This window comes from Sminthopsis crassicaudata, chromosome 2, assembly GCF_048593235.1.
Source record: "Sminthopsis crassicaudata isolate SCR6 chromosome 2, ASM4859323v1, whole genome shotgun sequence".
NCBI lineage: Eukaryota > Metazoa > Chordata > Mammalia > Dasyuromorphia > Dasyuridae > Sminthopsis > Sminthopsis crassicaudata.
Window position 1 is genome coordinate 256,812,263 of NC_133618.1, and position 21,965 is coordinate 256,834,227.

At 32.9% G+C, this 21,965-nt stretch overlaps 1 protein-coding gene across 15 annotated transcripts in view; it reads right to left on the reverse strand.

Annotated features, from left to right (window-relative positions):
• EHMT1 (euchromatic histone lysine methyltransferase 1) overlaps positions 1 to 21,965 on the reverse strand; it is a 265,726-nt gene that overhangs the window by 202,537 nt on the left and 41,224 nt on the right. For 7 of the 15 annotated variants that reach the window (XM_074288986.1, XM_074288975.1, XM_074288969.1 and 4 more), the window contains one exon: positions 3,920 to 4,144. The exons of 4 other annotated variants lie outside the window; for them this stretch is intronic. The gene's annotated coding sequence lies outside the window, so the exon portion shown is untranslated. Of the gene's footprint in view, positions 1 to 3,919; positions 4,145 to 8,742; positions 8,773 to 21,965 lie in introns of those variants that run through there. 4 more of the 15 variants (XM_074288987.1, XM_074288979.1, XM_074288977.1 and 1 more) reach the window with 2 other exon arrangements.

Sequence of the window (21,965 nt, forward strand, 5' to 3'; positions counted from 1 at the left end):
TATTCATGTTTTTAGTAACTGTCAAATTGACAATTTAATTATCAAAATGTATGCATATGCACCTAAGTGTGTATATATGTAAATACAGTTGCATAAAAAATATGTACATACATGTATGTATGTGTATATAGACACATACACTTATATAGAAATATGCATATATACATAAATGCGAGGGAAAAACTAATCTTTCCTCCGCTCAAATCCGGCATTAGAAACTTAGTGATTGTGTGATCTTAGACAATTTACTTAACCCAGTCTGCCTCACATTTCTTCATCTGTAGAAAGCTGGAGAGAAGTGGCAAACCACTGCGGGATTTTTGCTAAAACCCAAATGGGGTCATGAAGAATTAGACATGATGAAAAATGACTAAAAATCAAACACAAATACGCATACACAAATATAATTTGCATACACCCCCTTAAAGGACTATTCCTAAGAAAGAGCTGGGCATTGAAAAGATGCATGTGGTAACAAGATGGTAGGTCCAAGTACGAAGAAGTTAAGGAATAATTCTTGTTTTGCAGAAACAGTCAAAGTAAATCCATATCAATTAAAAAAAGAATGGGTGGGCAGGAACAGAAAGCACTCATGCTAGCCAAAGGGACAGGAACTAAGTAAAATTAAGTCAGAAGAGGTAGCGAAAACATTTAGCATTTGTCTTAGACTTTTACTGTGATTAACATGTTCTTGATATCCACACACCTATTTCTTAAAGAGAGTCCAAAGAGCCTTATACAACAGAATTCATATTTAAATTAGAGGAAATATAGTGGTAGGTAATTAGTTCAGAAGTCCATAATATGCCCTTTGTGTGTAATGGGTTTTTTCTTTTCAATTTATTTGGTAAGAAAATACAAATATATAAGCAAAACGAAAAGCACTTTTAGCTTAAATTAAGAAACTGCAAAGTGGCAAGGTAACTCATTGACCTGGATTTTTGAAATCTCTGGGGCATCTCTCCTTGGCTGGGTAGGCCTGACATCAAATGCCAAATCACCAAGTTCAGGAAAAAATGATCTAGTATACATTTTTGTCCCTTACAAAGACCCACAATATGCTTGAGTTTTGTTTTTTTTTCCTTCAAATATAAAAACCACTAAATAAAATTAGTACTTCCATATACCTAACCGACAAGGAGAAGGTACAAATGAAACTACAAATATCCATTATGTAAAGATTACTGTTCAAGTATACAATAAATTCAATATATAATTTCCAAAGCTGTCTCACTTGTCCATTAAAGGTGATATTCTCTCATCTACTCATATTCTCTCTCTCTCTCTTAACTATCCCTACTCCTCCCTATCACCCAGTCTAAAAGAAAAAAGGAAAACAAAGCCTTTGCAATAAGATTTCATAGTCAAGTATAACAAATTTCCCCATTGGCTATGTCCAAAAATGTATACAATTCTTTATTTTGAGTTTATCAATTCTCTGGGAGGAGATGATTAGCATCCTTCATTAGCATTACTGTATATTTATGGTTATTTGTTCATTGTTAGAGTTATTAAGTCTTTTAAAGTTGTCTCCACAATTTATTATCATATATATCGTTCTTGTTTTCCTAATTTTCCTGATTCTATTGATTTTATTTTGAAGTGATTCATATAAGTCTCCCAAATTTTACTGAAATGATGATCCCTTATACTACTTCTTAGAGTAGTAAGTATTCTATTATATTTATAAATTATTATATTTATATATGTTTAGCCAATCTTTACTAGATTGAAACCAACCCCTTTAAAATTTCAATTCTTTCCTACCACAAAAGAGCTACTATAAATCTTTTTACACATATGGGACCTTATCCTCTGTCTTTAATCTCTATGGGATATACAACAGTGATATTTTGGAATTTATTGAATGATTATACCAATTCACACTTCTAGCAACTGTGTTAGTGGTGCCCAGTTCCCCAAAGCCCTTCCAAAACTTCTTATTTTCCTTTTTTGGTAATTTTTTGCTGATCTAATTGGTATGAGATACAATCACAGAAATGCTTTCATTAGTACTTCTTTAAGTATTGGAGACTTGAAGCATTTTTTAAAATATGATTACTAGCTCTTTAAAAAAAAAAAAAAAAACTTTATTTATACCCTTTAATCATTGGAATATATTTGAAATATTTCTTATAAATTTCTTATAAATCTTAGCTACATGAAACCTTTATGAGAAAAAAATTTGCAATAAAAAGTTTTTGCCCAGGTTTCTTTCTAATTTAATTTTTGCTCACTAAAAAATCCCTAATTTTATGTGAAAAAACTGGCTGTTATCATCTATGATTCTCTCTATATCTTATTTGTTCATCAATTCTTCTATCTATAAATTTTCCTTGTTTCTCTAAATTGTTTAGGATGTTATCTTTGATATCTAGATCAGGTATCTATTTAGGAGTTATCTTAGTATGTGATTATGAGCTAGACTTGATTTCTATCAGTATTTTCCCATTTTCCCAGCAGTACTGATTAAATAGTGAGTTCTTACCCCAATGTGGGGGGGGAGGGGAGAAGGGGGAGTGTGTTAATAAGCTTTGTGAAATAATAACCAACTATATTGGTTAGATTAAATATGTTAAAAGATGTCTTTTATTCCATTTATCTCTCTGTTGATATTTTTTTTGTTTTGTTTCTTAAAACTATACCAAACTATTTCACTGATTAGTGCTTTGTAATATAATTTGAATCTGGTACTACCAGATCTCTTTCCCAATTTTTAAAAATAATTTTTCTTCAGATTTTTTATCTTTTTTCCTTCCAGATGAAATCTAATTTTTTTTCTACCTGTAAAAAGTAACTCTTTGAAATTTGATTTATATGATACCAATCTAATTAAGTAACTTGATTTAGGTGTCACTGTCATTTTATTTTACTGATTCAGTCTTACCATAAGCAAGGACTGTTTCTCCAATTATATCCTACCTTTTTAACAGTTCGTGAGGATAACTAGAACAAGTAAAAAAATTATCTTCTTCCTAATTCCAAAGCTTCTACAATCAGATCCAACCTCTTTGTGTGACCAACCCTCTTCTCAAATAATGAGTAACATCCAATGGTTTCCTTTTCTAATAATCTCTGAAGTTCAGTGAATAAACACAGTCTTGGCCAGAGGACTCTCATTCTCAGAGTTAAAAATTCCATAGATGAAATTCAGGTTGACATATAAACTAACAAAATTGTATTAAAAGAAAATATACAAAAATATTCAAATAAGAGCAGCTGTGCCATGAGAAGATTGAATTAGACAGTCACTAAGACTCTCTGTGCCTATTGCACACAAATGTGAGTCATTAACAAAAAATTTCAAAACTCCAGGTTAGAACATTTTAATATTTAGTAATAGACACAGAGACTACATCTATGATTTCACAGGGAACTCCCAAGTGCTACTACCAATCCAAGAGAGAACATTCTAGACAATTTATCTTAGAGAGTTACCTAGAACACTGAACAGTTAAAGGACTTACAGAAATTGAACCCAAGAATTCCTGGCTTCTCTGTCTACCTACTACATTATATTGCCTCTTTTTAATATGAAAAAAGAGAAAAATTTCCCAAAGATAAAAATTAATGAATGTTGTTACATGTTTCATCAAATGAAACTAATCAGCTTGATAAGTATATATAGAACTCAAATTAATAAAATAAATGATATAGTAGTGCACATGGCAAGCCTGAATATTATTGGTGAATAACTAAAAGATTTTTTAACATTTAATGAATCCCCAATGGAACAAGACTGGATTATGCTAAATAGGAACCATTACTAAGAAAGTAATTTCAAATCATTACAAATATTTTTAAAATTCCAGGATGCCATGAAAAATGTAAAACCTAAAAGCTCAAGTTGCCAAGGGGAAAGTGAAGAGAGAAGACTTCTGCCTATAACTTCACTCCTTAATGAAAAGCTAGAACTTACCAAAAGAAGTCAGATTCAGAGTCCCTTGGTGAAAGTATTAGTGCAAAAGGCAGAATGCAATTCACATAACACAGTAGATGCAACAGAGAAGACTTTTGGAAACTTTGGTTCAAGGTTGAAAGAAGCTTGACAGGAAAACTGAAGGCATGGAGATAAAACTGATGGACATGAAATTTTCTAAGTACACTATGAGCTGTAAATGCGCTGAAAAATCAAACTGATGACCTGGAAAATAAAATGAGATTAAAAGACATTAAGTTAGTGAGGAATTGTGAATGTATATAAAAATTATTTTTAATTTTTTTCATTTTAAGTGATTATAAAGGACATTAGAGATTAACAATTTTTAAAAATGTTCAAAATGTGTCATTATAATTAAGCAGGATGAACACCGGAGATACAACGATAGCTTAAGATTAGGAAACTAAATGAATAAAAAAAGGAATGAAATGATTTAATTCTATAAAAAACAAAAATCACATTATATCAATATTTTTAAAGGCCTCTGACAAAATACAACTGTCATTTGTGTTTATAATACTAAAATCATCAGTATAGTTATAGTCTTTTTCATATATTCAAAAATATTTGACAAATAAAACAAAACAAATATTTTATATAAATATTTATATTAAATATGATATAAATATATTTAATATTGCATAATAAATGTATTTATATTCGTATAAATATGCAAATATTTATATTCATATTAAATAAAATAAACATTTATCAAATAAAAATATTTGACAAAATAAAAACAAGCACAGCACTATGGTTTTAATAGTGAGAAAACACCAGTTCTCCTAGTAACTTCAGAGCAAGATTATTGTGTCTCCAATACTACTTTACAAAGTACTGGAAATTTAACTATGCCAACAATAAATCCACAAGCACTTAAATGTCTCCTATGTGCCAGGTACTGTAGTACATACACAAATACAAAAATTGAGATAGTCCATCTAGTAATAGAACCTATATTCTACAAGAAAAAGAAATTACAATAATTGTAAAAAGAAGATGTAAAATTAGTCCTATCTACAGACCATGTAATGATTTGCCTAGAAAATTCCAGGGAATCAAGATTTACATGAATTGATGCTGTGTGAAACAAGCAAAACCAGGAATACATTGTACACAGTAAGAACAAGAATATGCAATGATCAACTATGAAAGACTTGGTTCTTCTCAGTGGTTCAGTCCCAATCCCAATAGACTTTGCATAGAAAATGCCATCTGCATCCAGAAAAAGAATTATGGAGATTGAATGTAAATCAACACATGCTACATTTGCTTCATTATGCTTTTTCCTTTCTTAATGTTTTTCCCCTTTTGTTTTGATTTTTCTCTCAACATAATAAAGAAATGGGTACAAAAAGTAAAAGAAAAAACAGAAAAAGGAAATCTACAGGGAATCAATAAAAGAATTAAGAGATAACTTTAGAGAAGTGATGTCGTTGAATCATTTTTCACTCATATCCAACTTTGTATAACCCTATTTTGGGTTTTCTTGGCAGAGATTAGTAGAGTGGTTCACCATTTCTTTCTGCAGCTCATTTTTTTTGAACAGATGAAAAACTAAGGTAAACAGGGTTAAGTGATTTGACCAGGATTAAACACCCAGTAAGTGTAAGGCCAAATTTTAATTCATGAAAATTTAAGTATCTTCCCGACTCCAGTCCTAGCATTCTATCCCCTGTGCCGTCTTGCTGCTTTCTTCAGAGATTAGTAATATAGAAATCAATAACAAAAAATTATCAACATTCTATACACTGATAAAATTCTGAAAGAAAAATTCTATTTAAAATAAGTATAAAGTCAGCGAGGTGGCACAGTGGATAAAGCACCAGCCCTGAAATCAGTAAAACCTGAGTTCAAGTGTGACCTCAGACACTTAATACTTCCTAGCTGTGTGACCCTGGACAAGTCACTTAACCCCAAGTGCCTCAGCAAAAATGAAAAAAAAAAAAAAAAAAAAAAAAAAAAAAAAAAGAAGAAGAAAGAAAACAAGAAATAACTATATAATGTACAAAATATCTGAAACAATCTATTAATTCACAAGACTTACATAAATATTACTACAAACCAATCAAAAAATTAAAAGAAAATCTAAAAATTTAGACAGTCAATAATGCGAAACAAACAAAAAATAAAGCAGACCTAAATTAATGGACAAACCAGTCATGGGGCATAGCATATTAGAAAATTATACCACACAAATAATTTATAGCTTTAGTACTATACCAGTCAAAACTATCAAAACGGTATTTTATAGCTTTAGGCCAAAAAAAGAAAAAAAAAGGAAAAAAAAAGAAGGAAAGAAAGAAAAGTCAAGAATTTCAATGGAAATAAGTTTTTAAAAATAGAAACAAAGGCTTCCTAACACTACAAGATGTGTAATCATATTATAAAGCATTAATTATCCAAAACTATTTGTTACTGGTTAAAAAAGAAAATTAATAGATCAGTGTAACAGTCCATAAACTTCAGCAACCAGGTGTTCAAATAAGCCAAAGAACACAAAATAATAAGGGAGAGAGAGACTTTTTTCTAAAAAATCATTTAAGAACTGCTAGAAAAATTAAAAATCACTGCTGAAAAATAAACATCTTGCAGCTGCATCGTACATGTAGTTCATTCAATTCCAAATTATCTAGATATAAAATATCACATTATTATTATTATTTTTAAATAGAGAAGAATGGACAGGGATGAAGGTTGAACCTATAATTTCACTGATACAGGGAACTCCCAAATGAGTAAATTCTATTCTCTTCACCAGAACAGGTCAGCTTTTTCTCTACTACTTATAGTGTTGAGATTTTCTCAGAATACTGAGAGGTTAATAAGCACAGGCAGTATGTCACAGACAGGACTCCTTAGGACTTGCTGGCTTCAAGATAGGCTTTCTCTCCATTAGCAAAGAAAATCCATTAAATTCCCTAACATGATATCAGGGAAATTCACAACCAGAAAGGGACAGAAAAAATTATCAAAAGCAATTTCAATTATATAAGACTAAAAAAAGATTTTCCACAAAGAAAGTCAATTCAGCTAAAATAAGAAAAGTTATTTCTTGGAGAGAAGTCTTTATCAAAGATCTCTGAAAAAAGCATAATAAAATGTTATAGTGATGACTAAGAAGTGGCACAGAGGTCTGATTAGAGAAAAAAAAGCACAAACTCAGATTCTAGAATCCAGCTTTCCAGGGAAAGAAGACAAGGTTCTAATAAAAGGTCTAGATGGAGAATGGCTGGAAAGGAAGGAGCCCCAAGGAAGTTATTAAAGGAAAAACAGGTAATATACGTGCTAAACTATACTTAGAAAAGCACTATTTGAAGCAATAAAAAACTGAGTGCCCAAAATATGGGGAATAAGTTGAGAAAACATAGTACATAGGGATCCCATTTCATGGGATACCACCATACTACAAGAAATGGAAAATATGAGGAATTCAGTAAACTTATATGAACTGATATAAAGCAAAACCAAGACACAAAAGAACAATATTCATAATAATTACAATAATGTAAATAATGCATTCATAACAGAATTCAGGTCATAAAATGGACAATATTAGATTCATGATCACTGCAGGTAAAAGTATGCTTGCTTTTCTATTAACAAATGATGAAAAAACTGTTTTGATAAAATAAAAATAAAAAAGAAATGATAAGATTGTACTTCATGCATAATCAGTTCCAATCAATGTTAAACATCTTTGCTTAGCTTTTTTTTTTTTTTTTTTTTTTTTTTTTAAGGAATATACCAGGAGGAGGGGGGCTCTATTTTGAGAACTGGCTACATCAAAACAATAGATAATAATAAAAAATATATAGGTTATAAAGGAAATTAAAATAGGGAATTTTTAAATATTCAGAATAATTATATATATATATAAAGATATGTCTTCCCAAGGATGACACACTACACACTATGCTTAAATTTATATGTAATATGTATGATTTTAGACATGAAAATCAATGATCATATTAACAAGGAGACCAAAGAAACTAAAAAGAATCAAAGTCAACAAATACTATCAAGAAGAGTGATATGTAAGGCAAAGGCAACACATCACTCACTCTATGGATATCTCCTCATCCATGGTATAGCGCTGCCTTTGGCCAACAGATCACTTTGATATAAAATCTTACAAAGAAAAATGATGAAAGATTATAATCCTATCACCTCATTTAAAAAAAAGCAACAAAGGACAACAAAGTCACCTCACACAAACTGTAGCATCCTAGGCCTAAATATGCTTAGCGAGGAAGAAAAATGGAATTAAAGACAACTACAGGAAAAACAGATGGAGAAAACAAAAAGCATACACTGAAGAAATTCCCTTCTGGAAACAACCCAACCCTGGGAATGCTGAATCACAAGTATCTGAAGGAAGAGAAGATACTGAAGGCATAGAAAAATATCAGATCTTGGTAATACTTTTTTAAAATGCCCAATAACAAAAACAACAAAAATCAACCTATACCTACTTTCCAATCTATTTAAGAATCATCTACACATTCATAAAGAGCATCTCAATGAGGGGATAAATAAGAGGCAGGGAATTTTCCATAACAGAGCATACTTTTATTAATATGCAAAATAAGGAAAAAGCATTTTCCTTATTGTCAGTTCATAATGTTTTAAAAGACTTTGATTCAATATAGCAAAATGCTATTAATCATAAAGGCTCTCTTTCAACAAATTTTTACCATCAACAAAATCATTCAAGATTCCTAAAGATATAATCTTATTCTGCAAGATCCCTAATCATAAACTTCAGGCAAGGCACAAAACAAGAAGAGATATATGCTCACCAAAGTGTTCAGCACTATCCAGTGTAGAATCTAAGATGAAAAAAAAAAAAATTCCTTATAAATAATGAGGTCCTCCTGATACTCATATTTGTGGATAACATTGTGCAGATTGCATCAAGCTCCAGAACAATTCAGTGTCTTAGATGAAATTTGTAACCATTCACAATGGCCGAATTTATCCACACAGGAAAAACTAAACAGATAAAGAACTTAACCAGATGGCCACAAAACCTCTAACAATCATATTGTTGGATATTATATACCCTGAACATAAAATGCAAAAGGATCAGCTCAGAATTAAACCAGAGATTATCTTCAGAAAACTGCAAACCTGAAATTTCTTTCAGGGAAAAAAGGTTCAGTTTTTTAGCAATGATATTCTACTTTGTCTGAGTCATAGAATAACATATAAGTTTGTCTTCAACATTCACACATTTAACTTTTGTGACTTCAAGAATTCACCAGGTTTTATTTCATTTTCACTTTCACATTAGCAACCACACTCATCCGTGGGCATGCACAAGAGTTGAGACCTTGTCCTTCTCAGTCTTCCTAGAGCACTGATTAAAGTGCCAGCAACCTCTCCCTTGCTTTTCAGAAGACAGACACAGTAGAGAAGTTTACAGTAATATAGTATAATGCAATGCCCTCATATCTCTATTTGACATAGTGCAAGGTAAGATTAAGATTAAAAAAATTTTAGTTTTTGTATAGACATATATACATATATTATATTTAACATATACATCTGGGTGGGGGAAAGGAGGAGAAAATTGGAACAAAAGGTTTTGCAACTGTCAATGCTGAAAAATTACCCATGCATATATCTTGTAAATAAAAAGGTATAATAAAAAAAAAATTTAGTTTTAAGAATTTCATTTGCTGTACAATATCTATGATCATGTAGATTGCATGTGTCAAGAAAAATGAATATTGCCTAAAACTAATTTTTAAATAAGTTATTAGCACAAAAGGTCATAGAATTCTACAAAATTACTAACAAGAAAAAATGTTTTGCATGTTACCAATTTTATTTTGCAAACTACATTTTATGGGTTATTTCATAGTAACTAGTTAGAAAGAGAGCACCGTATCAGAATCAATGATTCTATAAAAAACTATATGAAGAAAAGTGTATTCTCAGAAATCTCTAGCAATAAAGATTGAAGGTTTTGGTGGTTGCAGGAAACTAACCCCCTATTTCCCAAAGGTTCAGTGTATCAAAATTTGCTTTTTTCCTCCTTACTTTTGCACCATTTTCTAGAAATGTATAAACCCTTCAAAAGTTGAGGAGTGACTATATTCCCAAAGAAGTAAAAATGATTACTGTAAAGGGCTGAAATTCTTGAGTCAATGCACTGGGGTCGGACAATGGAGCATTTGAGGCTAATTACCAAGTGGACAATACTCTATAAGAATATGCTTGGAAAATGGCCCTTCCCACTATCCTGTGCTGGCCCAATCATTTGGTGTATACAGATAATTGTGGGAGTGACTAGGAGGTGCAATGAGACTAGCCAGGATCACTTCTGGGAGAGAGAGAGACAATAAGGTGAGGTCTCAGAGATCCCTCGTGTCCACTCTCCATTTCTAAAGGCTAAAGACCAAGAATAAAGATTTTTGCTTATCCTGACTCCAGCTGATTCTGAGGTGTCCAGGGTCCTAACGCGGTCGCCACAGATTACTACAAAGACAGCAATGGAAAGGCATATGATAAATGTGAGCAGATTGTAACAAATGAGAATCTTTAAAGAAGAGTAAAGGTAATGAAAAGTAAAAGTAATCAGAAAAATATTTGAGAAAAAAAATGGCCACATGCTGAGGGTAAAGGTCAACAGACGGGCAAACTATTCATAATGTCAAAAGGAAGTTAAAAAAGGCCTCTACATATGCTGGATGCAACTCCTAGTTCCAGCAACAAACTTATAGGAGAATACATACAAAATTCCCACAGGATAAGGAGATACAGCTTGTAAGGTACATCAACTGAAAAAACATGCACATCAATAAAATAATTGTTCACTGAAGATGTAATACAGGGGTATCAAACTCAAATCGAAACAAGATATATAAGGAATATACATAAGAAAAAAATACGTAAGAGTCTCCTCTCTGTGGTTGTATATTGACTTCTCTAATAATAACATCTATACTGAAAAACTTGACATGGAATTCTTATCCTCCGACCTATTAGACTGACTTTTCTGTAAATTCTATCTTCAATAGATGTTATAATGCATTAAGAGTAGAAATATATACTGAGTACTAATAAAATTTAATCACTATCTTCTATAGGAGGACTTCCTGATTTCCCACAACTAGTGACTCCCAGCTAAAATTATCTTATATTTTATTTTGCATTTTTAACACAATTATTAGCTATGTGAGTGCTATCTTATGTTTAGTAAATGCCTATTGACTGAGTATAAAATGATCAAACATAATTTGACCACAAGAGAAGTTTTTACCTTCTAATGATGATGCAACATACATTGCTTATTCCAGGTATAACCCACATCTTTTTGTTTGAACATGAGAGATAATAAATTTCGTAAAATGTTAAAAAATGGTTACAGTTCATAAAAAATTTCATCATTATAACTATGATTACAATTATTTTGTTGTTTCTTAAGTCTAGTATAATATTAAACATAAGCTGCTGCAAACTATAATCATCATAGGCTTCTGGAATTTTAAAATTTGACACTGGAAGGAACCTTGAAGGCATCTAGTTAGTTCAATCTCTCACACATTATATCTGAAAAACTTCAAAAGTTAAGCAATTTACATAAAATATCAGAGGAGTATAGGTAAGGGTACTCAAGCCAAATCCACTGCACCAAGTTGTCTCCATGTTTTTCCATTTGTTTTCAGTCTTAAAGTAATAATAATAATAATTGTAACAATCACAACTACACAAGGCAAGAGCTCACAAGGTGGTCAGAAAAAGCAATGAGAACACTCTCAAGGGTCTCTCTTAAGAACTGTGCCAATTAACTGTATGACATCAGAGAGGGTGCTGTGCTTTGAGCAAAATAGAGTTAAATTAGCTCAGAAGAGGCATGAGATGCACAAAATTAGAGAGATGCACAAAGTATATCCCAAATTTCATGTTTGTCTCTGAATTGTGACAGAGCACTCTGAGCTTCTATTGGTCTGATCAGCCACAGTAGGACATACTATAACTGGACTCTAACATAGTGATGTCATTTTGATCCTCTTCCAGAATGAAGAACAACCAACCATCAGATCAATTAATCAACTAATGAATAATAACAATAATAGCTGTTTGTCCTTCATTCTAGAAGAGAACCATGACATCAGGGAGGTAATGCTAAGATATGCAAGTGAATTGGATTTAAATGAGAAGACTGCCTCATTTTCCCCTCCAGAGCCATCTGGGTCCAATGGACAGATAGAGCTGAGGACAATTAGAGATGGCCATGCAACAATAGTATTTAGAAGCACAAAAGAGCTTAAGTTAACTGCCCTAATTCCTCCATTTGTATGATGGGAAAATACTTCACAGAAATATGGTAGAACAAATCAAATTAATATTTGATACTATAATTGTGAAAAACTATCAACGATTACCACATCCCAAAACTTCCTCCTAGCCATCTCTATGTTTCTCTTCTTCACAGATTACAGAAGGCAAAAGCACTAAAATATTCCCTTTTGACTTTTAAAACATAATACAGAACCCTGTTCATCACATCTGCTTGTCCTTTCCTTTCCCTGAAATGAAGATCATGAAGCTTCACTTGCCACATCTGGGGGAACAAACTCAGAGATTTTGACTTAAGTCAAAAGGATAAGATGACCAAGTTCTAAGTTTCTATCCTATACAAAAATTTTAATGTAAGTTTGATATGATTTTCCCATAGAAATAAGAAAAATATGTATATAAATCATTAAGAATAATAAATGACATTTATATAATACCTTATGGGTTACAAAATGCTTTACATAGACTTTTTTATTTGATTCTTTTAACAATTCAAAAAATACATAATACAAATTTTATTACTATTTTACATAAGAGGAAATTGATGCTCATTAAGTTGAGGTGAGGTGTAGAGGCCAGACTCAATCCAGATTCAACATCATTTCTCTTTAAAGTTCTCCTTTCCCAATTTTTGTCAGAAATGACTACTAAATATATTTAACTAACTGTAAATTATGTATCTTTAGAGTATATGGTCTTGTATCTGAATTATATATACATTAAATAGGATAAAGTAACCTACATAAAACTTTACTTCTATTTAAGAACACAGACTTAAGAGTTAGAAGGGAACTAATAAATTATCTAAGCCAATCTATTATTTTTACTTTTTTTTAAAATTACCTTTTCTCAGACATAAAGTGATTTACCCAATTTTATACAGCATTAAATAGTAATCAGAATTTGAACCCAGGACATGATTCAAAATCCAGCAACTTCTCCAATATATCTATAATACAGGTATTAATAAGTATTTATATGCTTATTTTACCAAGTTGTCTTATTTTCATAATTTCTGCCACATATTTACTACAACAAATCAATAAAAGGTGAAAATGTCAGTCATGTAATGTACAAGGGTTTCTTCATGGAAAAATTTTAAAAAGCATGTTGAATGCTTTTGAGGAGACTTGTGGTCATCTGATAAGATTATGAGAAATTGAGAAAGATGTTTAAATGGAATTTCTCTAAATAATGTAGATCAAGTTATACATCTTGTTACCTTTAAACAGAAAGATTTTCTTTACTGAGTTCCATATAAACAGACTATCAGCTTCCTTTTGTACCTTAAGACACTACTACTCACAATGCAACAAGGCACAATGTTACAAAACATTCCCAACAGTCCCTGCCTCCAGAGAGCTTATGTTCTACTGGGGGGATAGAACATATAAAAATACTTAAGAAAACACAAGAAAATTGTGGAAGTATTTAAGGGATCCTCTGGGCTTGTCTGGCATTTTCCACAATGCCATATAAGTTGGTTGCTGGCATTTTCCACAAACACTGGACCCAGAGCACACAGGAAGCCCTAAATATGTCAGGGATAAACACTCCCCATCCCACTGCATCCCCAATTGACATACTTTGTTGTTTGCATCCCCAACTGGATTGTATATCCTTAGTAGTCAAGACAGGTGCTACTCAAACTGCACTAGGTAGGAAACTGCTTGTGCAGCTGAGATCCTTATAAGATATGCAAACCATCCTATCTTCATAATCTAGTAGTCCCCAAGGGAAAAGAATGTAGTCACCTTGCTCCTCACTTTCAAAAAGGGTTTTGTTCTTTTCCCACCTTTACTGCACCTTTTTCCCTTCCATGCTATACCCTTTTAGGTAGACAATTCTGTTTTCTCCTCCTTCCTTTGTTGTATTGTCACAAATATACAAACTTCTCTATAGATTGTGAACTCGTCTACGTTCTATATTTATGTTCATTTTTCTCATAATAGACCTAATTTTCACCTAAGTTTCATGAAGTGAATTCCTTGTTAAGGGAGATAATGTACTAAGAGTTAGAAGATCAGGAAAGGCCATCCAGGAGAAAGCAGTGGCACCTAAACTAAGACTTGAAGGAAGTTTAGATTTCCAACAGAGACACAAGCATAAAATAACACAAGTTTTGGGAAGGAACTGGTCAGTTTGGCTGGAATTATCAGGTAACAAATGTCAAATGAATGGTCTAGATAAAAATTAAATAGGAATTCAGAAAAGTAAGATATCATTGTAGTAATAGGAAGCCTCTGACCTAAACCTAGAAGAATAGGTATTATTTTAGTATTAGATAAAATAACAAAGGATAGGGGAGGAGAGTGAGAGGAGAGGGAAGGAAGCATACCAGGAACAAAAGTACTAACTTCTTTACCCTTTATTTCCATGGATAGAATGCTGGGCCTAAGGAAGAGTTTCAAGTTCAGCCTTAGACATTTACTCTGTCTGTCTGTCTTCCCCAGGGCAAGTTACTTAGCCTCTGTTTGCTCAGTTTTCTGAACTGTAAAATAGGTGTCTCTCAGGACTGTTACAAATGAGATATTTGTAAAAAGTGTTTAGTATAGTATCTGAGAGAGGAACTGTTATGGGCCAGAAATTGAAACAAGGTACTAAGTGGAATTGAGGAGACAGTGGTTAAATCTAGTTTAGCACTGATTTAATCCTACAACAAATAATGGTTTCCTAGTGATATAATGATTGGTATATACTCAGTGTGGAACATATAAGGAGGAGCTCTCAGGGCCAGAAAAGACAAGTGCACTAAAAGCTCTCAGAGGCTGAGACAGATTCATTCCATCTTCCATCTTTGTGCTGGATGGAGGCTGAAGTACAAACCTTTGGATTCAGAGCCATTAGGGGAGATTCAGAAGCCAGAGAAGGCAGTCCGGCAGGAAGAGAGAAGTGGTGGCAGGCTGCTCTGTGGAGAACACTGAAACCAAGATCCAGAAGACCTCCAGAAAACTAGGCGAGGCCCAAATGAAGGAGACAAGACTTTGAAGGAGACAATAAAGGATTTGGAATTTAATCCCTGGTTGTATTTGGGGTGATTACTGAACTGAAACTAAGGATGCCTCCAGAAGCCCCCCTAGTAACCTGCTCCCAGAGAACATTGCATTTTAGAGAACAATATTACAAGCCATTATATTAATGCTTCTTTTCCCATTTCTTTTTCGATCTAAAATCCTTTGTATAGTATATTTATACTTTGTATAGTATTATAAAAGTGTCAATTAGATATGTTGTCAACTGGGTATTACTAAAATATAATATGGTACTTCAAAAGTGATTGACTAGGGGCAACAAGGTGAATCAGTGGATGGAGCACCAACTCTGAAGTCAGGAGAACCTGAGTTCAATTCTGGTCTCAGACACTTGACACAGTATGATTTTTTTTATTATTATTAGATCAATCACATAACCCCAATTGCCTGGTATCTCTCAAGCCCCCTAAAAAGTGACTAATTGCAAACTAATAGTATATATACCTGAAAAGACAGGTGTTAAAGATTGTTTTAATTCCTCCAATAACCTGTTAATATTTTGCCAAAAAAGTAACTTTTCTCTCTTAGATTCTTAACTTTGGCATTATCCTCAATTTTTTATTCTCCCACATATCCAGTCATTTGCCAAATCTTACCGTTTATGCATGTGTATTTGAAGTTCTTAAAGAGCTGATACATATTAGAAGCTACAAATTTTCTTTGGGCTGTGGTAATTCTTTGTACCACACCTATTGAATAGGCTCAATCAGATATTATAAAGGAGAATCAAGAAAACAACTTACACAATAACTACATTATAAAGGAAAACTATGAAAGAATTAAGAATTCCAATCAATACATGAGTAACTGTGATTCCAGAAGACCATTAATGAATTTATCGTATTTCCTACCTATTGACAACACAATGGACTGGAGGTACTAAATTAAACATACTTTGTGTATGTTTGCCTAACTAAATTATTTTGTTACAAGTGAGGGAATTTAGTTGGTGAGAAGGAAGTTTGAAGGAAGAAGCAACAATGATATATTGAAAGAGAGAGAGAGAGAGAGAGAGAGAGAGAGAGAGAGAAGAAAAAAGACATTAATCCAAGTATTTATAAAATACATAGCAGGAAGTTTAGGAAATATGTCAATGAGATGTAATTTCATATGCAACTCCCTTTTTCTGTTCTTATTTGTACATGGAAATGATCATATCTGTTGATATCTGTTAAATTAATTTTTCTTCCCATTCCAATCCATCCTCCAAACAACTAGCAAATACAAAGTAGTTCTTCAACTTTCTATCTGGATTTTAAAACTCTTTATAACATGGTCTCACCTACCTTTCCATTTTCATACATTACTCCCCCTTCCTCTATAACAAAGAAAATGCCCTTGCTTCTGATCTTCTTGCACAGTATTCTGTTTCCCTTACATGCCTCTGCAGTGGCTGTCTTCTCTCTATATATGATGCTCACCCCCTAAAATCCCTCACTTCCTTCAAAACGAAAGTTCAAGCATGACCATCTGCTTGAAAGTTTTCAAGAAGCAGTGTCTGCCCTCTCTAATTTATACTTATTTTGCATTAAATAGTGAGAATTTATAAAGTGCTTTAAGATTTGCAAAATACTTTTATAACTCATTTTATCCTCATTATAACTCTCCAAAATAGGTGCTATTATTATAATCTCCAGTATTTTCTCTGGCTCTCTCTCATACCTGGAATGGCCCCTTCCTTCTCAATATTTGCTTATTGGCTCCCCAAGGTGCCTTCAAGTCCCATCTAAAATCCCATCTTTTAAAGGAAGCATTCATTCCCCAATAACTCTTAATTGTAATACTTTCTCTGTTACTTATTTTCTATTTTTTTCTGCATATGACCTATCTGTACTTTTTTGTTTGCTTGTTGTCTTCCCCATTAGAGGGTAAGCTCCTTGAAAGCACTTCTTTTTTGTATCCCCAACACTTAGCACAGGGACTGGAATATAGTAAGTATTCAAGAAATGTTGACTGAAGGACTGAGTGACTTACAGAAAAGGAAAATTGAGAATGACAAATAAAGTGATGTGCCTAGGGTCATACAAGTTGATAATATCTAAAGCTGGATCAGAATTCAGATCTTCCAATCATAAATGTTCTTTTCACAATAATCTCTATCTTACTAACACATGTACCTGTTGTCACCCCCACCAGAATAAAAGCTTCCGGAAAGTAAGGATTGCTTCATTTTTGTTTCTGTATTCTCAGAATCTAACATACAGTGCCAAGCAAACAGAAGATGTACTCTTTGACTGATTCATTAATGATCTAGGTTGGTTCCTAGAAAACAGTTCCATCCACAGACTTCAAAACTTTTCCAATCTAATATAACATCCTTGAACTGTATGTTCAGCTAGCAGACCTTAAGTGCCATGGGGCATCTCCAATGAGATACAAGCACAGCTATGAAAGAGATTTAATGATCTAAAATTCAGACATCTTAAGAAATAAATCAGTTCCTCTCCTAATGCTAAGTAATATAAAGACCTCAGATTTCCCAGAAGTTAATCTATACCTGTATCTTCCATTTAGAAAGCAAGTTCAAAAACTTCATTTTTTTCAAATTAGATTTAACATATGCTTCTAGTTTATAAATAACAAGCTCTTTAAAACTCCCTCCAACAATCTACCTGATTTCATCCATCTACTTTTCTTCTATACCCTCTTTATATTTAAAGCAAAAAGCATTTTGTTTTATTTCTTCTTGGATGCCTCTTCTCTTTTCCAAAATTCTTATCCTCCTTTTGGAAAATAGCTTTTCTGTGGCCCATCATGGGCAGGTTCCTCTTCTACCTCTGAGCCCCTTTCTAGGTTTCTGTAAAATGACCTCAGTCTATAATTGCAAGCTAGTTACATCTACTTTTTTCTAATGCTTTTAAGATCAAACTTCTTCGAATATCACAAAAATACTTCTGGAAATGACTTCTATATGTACTAGTTACCTCCCAGTAAGATTATGACCTGTCTTAGTCTTTGTACATAGCTTGTAAGCCACTGGGCACAACTTCTATCAGAATATACCATATTGTGTGCCATAATGGAGTCTTGGCTGTGGAATCACAAAAACCTGGGTTTTAATCATAATTCTCATTTACTCTGTGTAGGATCTTCAGTAAGTCATCACCTCTATAGTCCTCATAGTTACTGAATCTGAAAAATAGATTAAATTAATAATGTCAAGATCAAATAGAAATAGATCCCTGTAAGCTGCATATTGACTTAAAAAAAAAAAACTAAAATGGTCTATGTTGTATTATGTTTTCATTTATTTTCCTCAATATTTACCAATTGCATATTAGTCTAGTTCAGATAGCACTGGTAGTTTTGCATACTGAGTTTGACATCTCTGGACCAGATGACCTGTTAGATCCCTTCCAAATCCAAATTTATAACAGTGGAACAGGGCCAGCTCTGCACTGCAGTATTTCTCTAAGTAGAAGCTGCAAAGAATTATGCTAAAGATCACATCACCTATTTCTATGTTACTATAGTGAAACTCCTTATTCATTTCTACCTCCAATTAGGTAAGATTCAACTCCAGAGATCAAGTAAAAGTGGGTACTAAAATAAACACTGGATTTGTTGTGAAGAGGCTTAAGTTTAAAATTTCATCAGATGCTAAGTGATCATGGGTAAGTCAATTCAACTTTCTAGGCTTCAATTATCTTATCTGTTTACATTACTTACCTCAAGGATTTTTTATATAGCTGATTTCTGTTTCTCTACTGAAAATACCTTTGTTTTTCCTTTAGGAAAATAAAAGATGGCAGTTACAGAGCCTCTATGACAAATTTCACTTATTCCAGAAAAAAATCTCTGCTGCCCTGACCACAATTCAATTTGCATAAATACCTTTTGTAGATTTATGGAAGAAAGTAAACATAATAACCTTTGGGAAAAATAAGTCTATATACCATTCCAGATGACATGATAGCCAGTCTCACTTGGTGAGCACCTGTAACAGCACGCTTGTCCTCCATTGGCACTGCCAAATTCTCCCAAAAGCCAAAAAGTGAAGCATTTCAAATTTTTAAGTATATTTTAACAATTAACAGAGGCTTTATTCATCATGAAAACTAGATTAATATTCACTGCCCTATTAGTGGCAGCTGTCTTAGGCAAAAGAGAAATCTCCTGATTGGGAACCACAAAAGGTAAGCATTCAGCATTGGTAGATAACAGATAGAATATTTATTCACACTTCTCAGAGTATAGAGTATGATCTTCTAACAACTTTCAAAATATGATTAGGTATGCTGAACTTTGCTTAATATTTATAAGCATCTTTTCTCCACAGCCGTGAAACTGCAAGATACAATGAATAGCAGTGCCACATATTCCATTTGACCTACTTATTCTCCTTTTTACCTTTCTATGTATTTCCCCTCAGAATATCAGCTTTCAGCAAGAAGCAAAAAAAAGGATTGGCTGAAATGTATTTAGCCATTCAATATTATTCTGACTAAATCTTCCTTAAAAAATACATCTGATTCAGTAAAGAATATGAAATGCTCATATGGAATTAGTAGGCAGTGTTGCCAGTCATCAAAATAAAAAATGACTATGCCAGAAAAAGAAATCTGTGGATCATTAATATTTTCATACCTTAAAAAATATTGTCTCTCCCCTCTCTGATCCACTACCAAGAAAGATACCATTTTCTAATCCACAATACTTTATAAAAATTCTACTGCCGATGAAAATACATTAATTATGGGTCAAGCCAGAGCTAACACAAAAGCCTTTCCATGGCATGTACAAAAGAGACTGCTTCTATTATTCAACTTTGCTTTTCTCCTTTATATTGCAAAAAACTTGAGTTTCCTCAAACATGGGAATTGTCAGCTCCATATTCCCTTTCAAAGGGACAATATAATTCTAGAATAGATGTGCCAAGAAACAATCCATACCAACCTGAGCCAATTAAAACTATTGAATTAGTAAATCAAAAAACAAATATATAGAACCTTCTTGGTTTGGCCTCTCTCTTCCTCACCCAGATCCACAATAAAGTTTCTTTACCTCCTGTAGGATCATCTGGAAGATTTAAATGGCAAAGCATATTAACATGGATTATCTAGTAGCATCAATCCCATTTCCCTACTTTCTCTCTTCAGGATCAATAAAAAGATTAGGGGCAGCTAGGTGGCGCAGTGGATAGAGCACTAGCCTTGAATTCAGGAGAACCCAAGTTCAAATCTGGTCTCAGACACTTAACACTTCCTAGCTGTGTGACCCTGGGCAAGTCACTTAACCCCAGCCTCAGGGGGAAAAAAATAATAAAAAGATTATATACTCTTAGTAGTCAAATGTATTATTTGAAGTGGTCATTTCATTTTTAATCAAAACAAGCTAGGGTCTAAGCAATGTTCTTTTCATACACTTTTGTTTGATGGTTAAGATTGTGCGCTTGCATTTTTCTCTCTAGGAGATTACAAAAAGGAGTGAAACTGCATAATAAAATGGCCCAATTTCTCCTTGCCACTGTCATCTTTTCCATTTATACCTAAGTCAATCACTTACCTGACCCCAAAGTGAATCTGCCTCTTCTCTTTCCCTGCTTCCTAGCCACCCAGCAGTTGGCTGGTGTGATCTTTTTAGTCTTAGTTTTTTTCCCCCATTCTAAGACACAGAAGTACATCCTTTTTAAATTTTTTTTAAAGATGCAGGGAAGGGAAGAATCAATATAATCAAAATTAACATTTTGTAAGCAACTTGCATACATATCTACAAATTTATAATCATTATAATTGAAAAGAACTAAAGTATTAGCTTCTACCTGAATTAATAGCAAAAATCTGCTCTAAAGGCCTTAGGGAATATTCATAACAAGCAACTTCAAGTGATAATGGCTCAAGATACCACTCTAAAAGGAAGCTGTCCCTCTGTATGGCTTCGCATAATGGCAAAAAGCAATATTATGGTCTTTGGGGGGGAAAAAAAAAGCATGACCCCCTTAGAACCAAAACAAAACTCTTTCCTGCATAGACTGTGCTTCTCCAGCTTCAGCTGAGGGGGAGGGGGAAAGATCATAATTCGAAATTCAATTTTACTTCCATGTACCTTCATCAAATTTTTGTCTTCATGTCTTAAAGCAGTTGTTTACTGCAGCCAACCGCAGAAAAATTATAGTAGCTTAACTCTCCAACTCCCTCTAAAGGATTAATCTTCCAGTGGGCATGCTCAATTGAGATCTTTTTCAGCAGTTGCATCCATTTCATGAAATGAGGTCTGTTATAGGCGTAAGGAGGAAATGCCATTTCAGAACCACATGCAAGTTTTAAAAGCTCAAGAGACAATCCCTAATTCTTCACTAAAGTTGTCAGATTCCCTCCTCAAAAATATTTTTAAAATCTTCAGACTATCAAAAAATTTCAGATTATTCTGGACTTTTCTCAGGGAAGAAATATAATAACTATAGGTTTATTAACTTCTAACAAATGGTAGAGGGATTTTCTATTAAACTTAACATCAAAACAATATCCTTCATTACCCACCAATCAGTTTTTAAAAACTCATGATGAAATGTTGTCCATCTTCAGAAAGAGAAATGATGTTTTAAAAATACAAATTCAAGTATATATTCTTTTATTCCTTGCTTTTGGGGAAGAGGAGAGAACACATGCTAACACAAATCTATATGCACAAAGAGAGAGACTTTGCAAGTCTATATGTAACTATAATGTGTTTTTTCAGGCCTT